Below are 11,234 nucleotides of genomic sequence, written 5' to 3'. Positions count from 1 at the left end.
TTAGCTGTGTGCTTAGAGCCACCTCACATAGTTGGCAGACTGGACACACACCTATGGACAAGAAATTACAGTCCTTGTGGTTTCCAGGGTATAATGTGACCACAGGGGGATAATATAAGCAACCTCGTGGAAAGGGGTCTCAGGAGTTCAGGTCAACAAGAAGTTGAACTGAGGGCCAGCCATACTCTGGGGTGCACGAGGCCCAGCACTGCTGCTGGGCAAGAGCAGGGGTTGTCCTGCTCTGCTCTGCACTGTGATCTCAGGTCCAGCACTGGGTGCAGGTTGGGCACCACAATATAAGGAGGACATAAAGCTGCTAGAGAGTGTCCAAAGGAGGGCTATGAAGATGGTGAATGCTCTAGAGGGGAAGATATATGAGGACTGGCTGAAGTCCCTGGGTGTGCTCAGCGCAGAGCGGAGGATCTGAGGGGAGGCCTCACTGCGGCTGCAGCTCCTCACAGGGAGCGGAGGGGCAGCGCTGAGCTCTGCTCTGTGTGACAGCCACAGGGCCCGAGGGAACAGCATGGAGCTGTGCCAGGGGAGGAGCAGCTGGGGGCTGGGGACAGGGTCTGTTCGAGAGATTGGTTGAGCACTGGAACAGGCTGCCCAGGGCAGTGGGCATGGCACCAAGCTGATGGAGTTCAATAAGCTTTTGAACAAGGCTTATTTAAACTTTGGGTGGTCTTGTGTGGAGCTTAGGTGTTAGATGCTATGATCCTCATGGATCCTTTCCAAGTTGTAATATTCTATGATTCTTTGGGTTTGGAAGACACCTCCTGTCTAACCCTCCTGCTTAAGCAGGAACACCCACAGCTGGTTGCCCAGGTAGCCTCCTGCTACATACAGACTTCCTCGGGCAGTGCTGCCCCCAGGGTTCCCTCCTCCCAGCCATCTTCCAGACTGGGAGCTGCTAGAGTTTGAAACAATTTCAGCTAGACTGCATTTATGCAAGATCGTAATACTTACTTATGTCAACAGCAGCCACACTCCAGCATTTATCTTCTGCACAAGAAACAGGATGAGGATGGAATGGATGAGGTTTCCAAGGATGACTTGTATGTTGCAAGTTTTAGTGGCATTAGCTAACTAAGCAAAGTCAGCTTTGAAGTAGCATGATGAGAATGTGCTGCAGGTGATACCGGTTTTGACATGAAAAGTGAAAGAGAAGCCTTCACTGCTTATTCTCATTTCAGGAATGTCTTTCTCTCTGAAGGAATGGACACCTAGTAAAGCTTTTGCATTAGGATGTTAACTTGTATTTACTGAGTAGATTTGAACACAGGCTATTACCATTTACCTCTGCAAATTTTTCATGCTGCTTCAGTTGGCTACAGAACAATTTTTCATCTCATGTTCAAATCTGATTTAAATAGTTACTTCATACACTTGAACAATTCCTTTATTTCACTCTCAGTAGTGTGTGAAAGGATGCTATGTAGCATATACTTGGATCAACTTCAGTGGAAGCTATTACCACTGCTACTGAACAAACTACCACCAACACAGAACAAATCCATTTTTAAGGGAACAAGCCTCAAAAAAAAAATAAATTACTTGCAAAACTTTGTATAGAGCTTACAGTATCCTACTCAATATACCGCCAGATCATGACAGAAATCTATAGCAACTCCAATACTTTATTAATAGCAAATGGGTAGTTCTTGAAAAAGTTACTTGTGCTTATGCTTGCTGTGACATATCTCTTCCCCGAAGAAAAGGCAGTGAAACACATAACTTACTCTCTATGACAGTGTCCACAACTCATTTTAGATGCCTGCATTTTTCTGATACCCTGAGAATCTCCTTCTAAGCTACTTCACTTCCTGCATTTTACCAAGTAAACTTTTTTCTTCTTTTCTATTCCAGTTGTTCAAATTCATCCGCCACCCTCTGCTCAAAACTATTTAGTTTTTTTCCTCCCACTTTTCAGAACTGTCATGGTTATCATCTCAGAAATGTGTAATAGATTCTGAAGATCTGATGTCATCTTGCTTGGCATATGTTACTCCCGCAAATAAGCTGTTGTGCTGAATAATGTACCATATGTATATTTTGAAGGTCTTCCTAGAACTGTGAAGACATATCACTGCTCTAATGGTGTGCTTCTTGAACCAGGGCTTTTGTCCTTTTAGAGCTTCCAAATCTGATGCTACCAACTGAAATGAAATCCTCAGTTCACCCTCTCTTCTGTAGAGCATACCGCTCTGCCTATCAAACCCTGAAAATATGTGCTGGGAAAAGCCTACTGTGATGATCAGTTGAAGAAAAAAATTGTGCTTGCTGGTATACGCCCACTTGTGCTGTAACACTTGAGGTGTTTTTTTGTGCTGTAACACTTGAGGTGTTTTTTTATGTGATGTTTTTTGCTTACATGTGGTTCTTGAGGGTGTAGGACAGGTTGGGAGGTGTAGTAGGAAGAAAATGTAGCAGTGAGTTTTGTTCTTCCACAGGAAACTCACCAGAAGGAGATTAAAAGTCCACATGATCTTCTTGTAGGGGTTCAAATGGCACTCAAGGAAAGCCCCTCTCAGAATACAGTGCAGAACTAGATCACATCACACAAAAAGGATGTATAGCCACTGCCTTTGAGGCTCTTGACTTGGCTGGACACAACCCTGTCTGACTTGGTCCATCATCAGCAAGAGGCCTTCTTTGAGTGAGGAGACAGACAAGACATCTCGAACAGCCACTTCCAGCCAGCACTATAGTGATGGTGTGTTGGAGGACTCTGACTCCCTTGGTCCTGGAGGCTGCAGCCCATGGCCTGGGAGGGAGGAGAGAAGGAACGAGTGTCCAGGGCACATAGGGTGGTACCTCAGTGATCTTGTTCCCAATTTAGGTAATGGTCTCTCCACGTCTTAGAGAAACTTCTGTAAGACCTTCTCTTGACAAAATGCAATCATGAGGGCACATAAAGGAGTGTTCTCCAATTATTATTGGATAGGAGGATCAGCTATAATGAGCCACTTTCACTTTTCAGCCTTAATGCTTTTGCATGCATGTTACCTGCATTGTGTGTCTAACTGATTCAGTTTTAAAGACTTCAAAGCCATTACACTGAAGTTTGATCACCACTGTGGTTTCTGGTGTAGAGTTAGCAAAATGTTATTTTTCCTGGATCTCATTTGGGAAAACACTAGGAACAGATGGTCTACTATCCAGGTTTTACAAGTGGTTCAAACAGGAGCAGGCACCCTGCACACTGCAAACATTTATAGAGGTTAAGCATAATCAGTCCCTGCTAGTCCCTGCCAGCTGCATTAATTATGTTAGTGGTGAGTATGGGGAAAGAGCCTAAAGAAATATAGTTTTATGAACATATTACATTATTCGATGCAGTATTTAAAATCACAGCCGAAGAGATGACATAGATGAAAGAGTCTATTGTCCGGAGAAGAGAATTTAATTTTCATGTTAGGTTATTTACTGATATTGGTGAGTATCGAAATAAATCTTTAGTTTCATTTTACCCTGCCAGTGGGAAAGGCTTTTACAACAGTTGCTGGAATGTTTTTTATTATTTATGATCAATTAGTAGAGCGGGAAAAGTAATGGCAAGATTTTGTTTGCACAGTAGTTCTTTGGGGCAACTGAAAAGAAGAAAGTGTTGGTATTCTTGCTTTGGCCCAACATCAGTTGGACTTTATGCCTCTCAGCTCAGTCTCCTTGAGCAAGACTCTGAGAGACATACTGTTCAAGATTTATAAAGCACAAAGCCTGTTTGCTGATAAGGAAAATTAGGACTCATTTTTGACTACACCTGAAGTGCAAGCCAACAAGAAGGTCCTTCTTTGTTCAGCAGTTTATAGGTGTATTTGGTTTCTAGTTACAGTTTTCAAGTTCAGCAAGAGCTGTACATCAGTAGAGATCAACAACCAGTAGAACATGCAGCCTGGTAATCTTCTTGCTTGCTTGTTCAGAGTGAAATGTCTGATGAGTTGAACACTTTCCCTTACAGGGGAAATATTTCCATTGCTGAAAATGTGAAAGACCTTTATTCTCAGTCTGTTAAAATCAATATAATGATTCATTTAATAGCCCAACCAGATCTTCTCAGAAATCACTACTACTCATAAATATATAAGGTGTAAGTTCTATTCATTAGTCTATAGGGAAACGGACCTGCAGGAAAAGATCTCATGTTAAATGCCACTAAGAGCACCCATGATACAAATGGAGTTATAAAGTTGAAATTTGATTCTGTCACACAATCTTTACAATGCATTTTTTAAACTCAGTCATGGGTGTTAGTGCCTACAAAATGTTCTATCGATGGCATATGGGTAATTTATAGAGTTAGTGGTTCAGGAGGAAATAAATCTTTTTTTCTAAGGCAGTACACTTTGGTTTACTTCTAGGACATAAAACCTATGGCCTGATCAGCTGGCTCCATCAACATACAATAGTAGATCTTTGTTTAACATGCACTGAATTTTAATGTGACTGAGAACATGACTTCTGGAATCTGAACAGAAGCAGAGTGTGATAATTGCTTGTATTATGACAGCCAGCATTTTGTTTCCTGGGAAAATTTGCAGCCACCGTGCTCAAGGCTTGCTGAGAACTCAGAGTAGTTGTTGTGACAAGGCATCATCAGGTTTGGCACTTCCACAGCAACCGAAGTTCTGCTGTTCTTTCCAAAGCCTTAAATACTTTTAAATATCTTCTGGGAAAGAAAGAAAGAAAGGGGGAAAAAAAAAAAAGCCAAACAACCACCACCACAACAACAAAAAAACACAGCTCTGCCTCATGCACTTGACTCCTCATAGGAGTCACAACTATGTTCAGTTTTGGATGAGGGAAGAGGCTTGGAAAGGAAGGAAAATCAAATTCACTTATGCTCTAGCAAAACTAATTTCATTTGAAGAAATTAAAAGGACAAGTATTAACTCATTATGAAGTAACAAGATAAATGCTTCCATCAAGACATAATCCTTTTCTTTCTTTCTCTGAATCACTTTGTCAGAAGCCCTGGGTAATTCTTGTCATTATATATTCTTAAGAATTAAAGTATTAGTTCAATAGAGAACAAACAGTTTAGAATGTATACCTGTGCCATAGTTCTGGCCCAGTTCAGCCCTTTTAAGCAGCTACACAAAATTTTAACTCTCCAGCACTCACAGTACCTTTGCCTTGTGCTGAGGCATTTGAAGAACGACAACACTTTTAACACAAGGTGATATAGCACAACTCAGAAAATGTGGATACTGGCATTACATCTAGTCTGACTTCAAGAGGTGAACAGGTCCTTGTGCAGGATCCTGTCCTCGTATTTACAGACATACTCCTTTCTGACTGAAGGTTTCTTTGTCATCATGCTCCCAGTCTGGTAGCCTTCTTTAGCTCTTGCGTTGTAATTTCTGCAGCAATAGTGCGTGGTGTAATTTTTATTTATTTATTTATTGGCTGTCACCAGTGCTGAGTACAGTTCAGATAGGGTGAGAGTGATTCCAGCAGCAGCTGAGCCCTCTGTGGGCTACATGGGAGCCAATCTCCCAAGTGCTGCAGCTGCACAACATGCTAGGAGACAGAGAAGCCAACTTTACGAAAACCTTCTCACAGTATTCAGCTGATAGCTCCTGTAGCTTGGAAAGACCTAACTAAGGCCAGTTCTTTGACCTGTTTCAAGGTAAAAGCGTGTTAGGGAAGAGGTGTTAAAACACAGTTAAAAATAATGTAGAGAAGCGCTCAGTGCATATTGTTCTGTAAGGGTAATACCATTGCAGCCGCAGCTGCAAGCAATCATATTCCCTTTCAGAAATTCTCTCCTGAAGGTCTGTGCCTGATGTCAAAATGTACGTTTTATACTGAGAGTTAAACAAATGAAGTGCATTCCTTCATCTGCAAAAACAGTTTTTAGCTCATTATAACCTCATTTGCGTGGTAACAAAGAGCCGAGGAATATAGCTGATTCTACTCCTGAAAGGCAGCACCCGACCTGCAACAGCAGGGTACCTTCCCATGATGTACCTCAGGTTACTGGTCACTTCTTGCAGAACTCATCTGTTGAGTAACCAGAAAGGTTATGACAAAGGGCAAAGATCAAAGGAGCAAAAGCAGCACAACACTTACACCACATCAAGCTATTTCATTTATTTGAAGGCAGTTTTAATGCTTTGACCTGTAACAGCACCGAAGGCTTCGTCAAAGGGCCTGAAGAGAAAATGAATTTTGCAAAAACAGGGAGAAAGTAGAGGCAAGTTAATATATGCTCAGATGTTGTCAGAAGAAACAGGCAGGCAAATCTTTACAGTGAATATACATCAATTCTTTAAAGGGTGTGCCACCTCCATATGCTGAATTACCTACATTTTTGTGGGAATTACCTCAAACCAAGCCCAAGGGAGGCATCTGGTATCCTACAACGGAAGGACGTGTTACTAAAGCTGAAAACACTCAAGAAAGTTATTAAAATCTCAGACCACACTGAAACGACTGAAAGAGAATGCAAAGGGTATCATTATTGTCAAGAACTAGCAGCTAATTGCTCAATGAAAATCAGATGGTTTGCATCCTGTGGGTAACTTCCAGGAGTGTAGCCTATTTTATTTCATTCAAACGGTCTCTGGAAGAAATGTGGTCTGTTTTTATTCTGTACCCTCCCCCTTGTGGCATTATACAATTTCAGTAATGCTTTAACAGAGCAGCAGATGCAGTGAAACAATGTAGGCTCTGAGACTGTCAAGAACCTTTTTTTATAGCTTGACAATTCATAGAGCAGATGTCATTCTGGCATGTATTGTTTCTTTCTCCAAGTGTACATTTTATGATACAGGAAATAAGATGTTTCCCTTTATTCCAGTGGACAGGTTTCTTACTCAAATGGTGAACAAAGCGCCTCTCAGAATTGATTTTTCATTTATGTCAGACTTTGCAAGGCATGAGAAACCAAAAGGCATGCGAGAATTTGGGATGCCTGAATGGCGGGTTAAAAATTTGAGTGTGGAAAACAGTCATGTGCAGGCGTGGGCAAGAATTTGCTACAAACACATGCCCTTACTGTGAAGGAGGTAAGGAAATCGTCCTTTACTCTGCCAGATAAAACAGCAAACTCATATTCTGCCAAGGCTTTCCAGGCTACAAACCACTTTAGAAACTCAGCATGTGCATTCATCCACCCCTGGAAATCAGCCCCCCTCATTCCTCAGGAACACCCACCTCTTCTGCAGCCCCATGAGTCACCCAGCCTTCAGCAGCCTCCTTACAGGAATCTGGCCCACTCAGGAGCCCAGCCCTGAAGCACTGACAAGAACCAGTGCAGAGAACTGTTGCCATCTTGATAACAGGGAAAACATACCAGACAAATATTCTTTTCAACATCTACGCTTACCATTAGACACAAGTTCCTAAAACTGATATGGGTTCTTCTTGAGATAGTTTCCTTTATGAAATATACAGGTCAGCGCTCAGAGTTTCTGTCATCGATACCCCAGATTCTCTCATTTAAACTCTGTCAGGATTGGTTCAGAGGTGGTGCTTGTCATGCCTGTGGGTGAATTCTGATACCCAAAGACAAAGAAATGATATCTGCATTTGCCCTCTGTCCAACTCCCAGCTGGTCATGAAATTTCAGGGCAAAAGCCTTAAAAGGAATTATGGGAACATATCAACATTCACCAAATCTTCCCAAATCCAACCCAACAAGCAATCATATGGACAGCTTGCATCTCCAGGTCTTCCTCAAACTATTGAGACCTCAGGAGAGCAAACGGGATCTCAATGTCAGTGTCAGGACATGCTACCGTAAGTCAGGGACCTCCTACATCAGACTGACTTGAGCAAATCTGAGCATAATCTAAGGCTGACCAGATAGAAAACAGAATAGGTAACACCAGGAGAAGTGGGGATCATGACCTGCTTTCCCCACTGTCATTCACTGCAGGACTGTGAAGCAGCCCTCCACCAAAGACTTGAGCACAAGTCTTTGGTGGTGTTTGACATCCATTGGGCAGAGCTGCAAGCACCACAGAGACCTCAGAGGTGACACTCAAGGCCTGCACAGCACTCAATCTGGTAGCTATCAGGCACCATACTGACTACAAAACATATTTCAGGAGGAAAAACAGAGAAAAAAAAAAAAAAAAACCAAGAGGAAGACAAAAGCAAGCATCTTGCCTGCTTCGGCCCTTTGGAGTGTGTCACTTTGTGCTCCACATGGAGTGCCACTAATTGCCATCACCATTTCAACACACACTTCTGGAAAGACAGAAGTCAGATTCAGCTAAAAAGAAGGAAACTAGATAAACAGAATAATCCTTGTGAGCCACAAGGTAAGAAGATAGAATAGATGAGAAACTGCTTTCTTGCCCCGTGAAAGTCCGGGGTATTTCCAAGTTTTTCACACCCTGCACTGAGGAAACAGTGTCTTTCAAGAATTTGGGGGAAAATAAGGTATCACTGCCCACTGCAGAACAGCTACTAGGCCATTGGCTCATATGCTTGCCTAGAGCCATGGAACAGCCTGGATTATCATTTTTCTTAGCTAGGGGCAGAGAGCTGAGTTTCCCCTCCCATGTAATCAGAGAGCATTAACTACTCCGCACAAACTTAAACCTGTCCCACATCCATCAGTTCCCTTCCTCATGAAATTTCTAGCTGAATATGAGCAATCTTTCTTGCCTGAAATGGTACATTTTATTTCTGAAGAACACAGAAGATCAAAAAATGTGCTTTTTCCAACAAAGTTTCAGCAGAAGATCCATTGCTGGCCTGGAAGAACTTCAGCTCTTCCTCCTCCCCACAGCTGCTGTTGAGTGGTAGAGCATGCTGCTGGAAGAATTTCTAAAGATGCCTCTCACTGTGACCACAACTAAATGTAAATCTTGTTGGGGAATCCTGAGCTAGACATATCATGGCCCACTTTCCCACTTTCAGCAAGTATTGATCTTGTCTTTCAATAGTGAGAAGAAAAGCTTTTTAAAGTTTTATCACTACTTTTTTCCTTTTTGTTGTTGTTATGTATGCATGTGTGCATGCTCTTATAACTGTCACAACACAAAGACACCCCATAGCTGGAACCTACATAGAGACCTAAGGATTTTCCCTTTAGCATCTGACTCTTTAACACTATAGCATTCAAAGGCAAGGTAAATATGCTGCAAGAATGGAGGAAAAAAAATGGAGAGGTTGTACTTATGATTTAAAATAAAAACAACTAGAGGAAGTGTAGGGAAAAGAAAATGAGCCAAGTTTGTTTGAAGTAATTACCTACATAAGCAAGTAATTGCAAGTGCCGAAAACCCTATAAGAACTTAGGTAGGCAGTAACAGCTCTGTGGAAGTCAATATGGAGTGATGCATCAAAGTGAGAGGGCCAGCAGGGAGATGCTGTTTACAGCACAGTATGGAAAAACAGTCTGTTCCTCACCTAGCAAAGGGCAGTTCCCAACATGACTGTTATTGCCACTTGCACAACTGCCATTGTGCCAACAGATAAATCAGCTGGCAATAACTGATAAACGATCACCCACTGCAGCAAAAAAAAAAAAAAATGCACAGGAAGCTGGACTTCCATCTCCTTTGCTTAAAGGTTGCTCTGTGTAGGTCATAGCTTTGCAGACTCACACTTCACTGTGCACACACTCCCTCCCTCACCTCTACACTCCTGAAGACAAATCTGTGAGGTGTTTGTGAGGATTGACAGGCTGCCTTATCAAAATGGCTTGGCAAATGTAAGCTGAGAACTGGCTGCTTACAAAGGGACTGCAGCCTCTTAATGAGCCTGCTTGAAACCGAAGGTATGCAACTTCTCTACACTCTTGCTTTAAATTAAGAACCTGGAGCACTCTGTATTTTGGTAACAGTAGATCACCAACAGGCTCACATACAACACTTTGACACTGTAAAAATGTGGAATGCTGACATTCATGATGAAAAAGCACGCAGTTTCAGTGAGAGGGAATGAGCAGAAGGAAGCTGAATAGCACTGTGAAGAGCCTTTTGCCATAGGCACATTTACTGCAAAATCTTATTTACTGTGGTATTCAAGTTGCTCCATCATTAATTCACACTCTCAGCTTAGCTTTCAGTGAAATTTACAACAAACCTAGCTCATCTGGTAGTGCACTAGACCAGACTGGTCTAAAGCGTAACAAGTCCCTTCTTTGTTTATTCTTCAAAACCTGCAGGAAATCATGGACTCCCCCACCACTCTGCCCACTGGAGGCTGGTGAAGATGACTTTCGTAATCCCACCACCTGCCTACACTCAACCGCTTCTCACCTCTCCCAGCAAAGACTCATACGCCCACTCTCTTCCATGCAAAGCCACCTGGGGATGCTCCCTCACGTGGCCTGGGTCAAAACACTCAGCAAGCTGAAACTGCTAGCTGTTCAGCAAGAACACTCCGAGCAGCTCCCAGCAAGATGGACTGGTGCACCTGTGATGACCAAAATGCCTGGACCAGTAGGGTAGAAGAGAGCAGTGTGTCTACTGTTCCAGTTGGGACTGGATGAGAACAGTGTTTGGATTCTGAGTGGAAAGCTGTTGGTCGCATACTCTGATCTTTGATCAGCCCAGCCCACTGTGGGACATTTTAATACCACCTGTGGTGTTCAGTGGCCTGATCCTAGAGTCATACGTATCAGGGCAAGTAGCACATGCATCAAAATTCGTCACCTCATGGGCAGTGGTTAGCACTAAGAGGGATTGTGGATTCAAGCTAACCACTAACAACAGACTAAAATTATTTGTGAAACTGGAGGCTTTTAGCTTGTTGCTATTTGCTGGCAAAACTAGCAAATATTTTTTCAACACAGTGTTCTGTTAGTTGATGCGGTCTTTATGTTAGGACTTCTTGCTATCAACAGCGTAGAACAGCCAGATTTGAGCTACATCATAGATTGTCACACTGTGTAAAAGGCTACTCAGCCTTCTGTACAATAAAAAAAAAAAAAAAAGAAGAAGAAAAAAAATGAAGGATTCCTACTGCAATGCCAAGAACAACCCAACCAAAAGGGGAAACCTCCTCAGTCGAGTCCAGAAACTGCTTCAGCCAGGAATCAAATACAATCAGTTTTTTTTTTCTTAATGTAGTGCTAAACTTCATTAGCAAAAGTAGTGTTTTAAGTGTATACAGAAGACTAACATATCCCAACAATATTTTAAAAGGGAGAAAAAGACATTTGTAAAGATATCTTGGAAACGTTAATGGCATCTGCCCATTCCCACAACCAGCTCATGGAAATACACAGAACAGCCCTAAAGACATCTACACATAAACTTTCAATACAGGAT

The sequence above is a fragment of the Gallus gallus genome, chromosome Z (assembly GCF_016699485.2).
Source record: "Gallus gallus isolate bGalGal1 chromosome Z, bGalGal1.mat.broiler.GRCg7b, whole genome shotgun sequence".
Classification (NCBI taxonomy): Eukaryota; Metazoa; Chordata; class Aves; order Galliformes; family Phasianidae; genus Gallus; species Gallus gallus.
The sequence above is the reverse complement of the archived record's forward strand: the minus strand, read 5'-3'. Positions refer to the sequence as shown.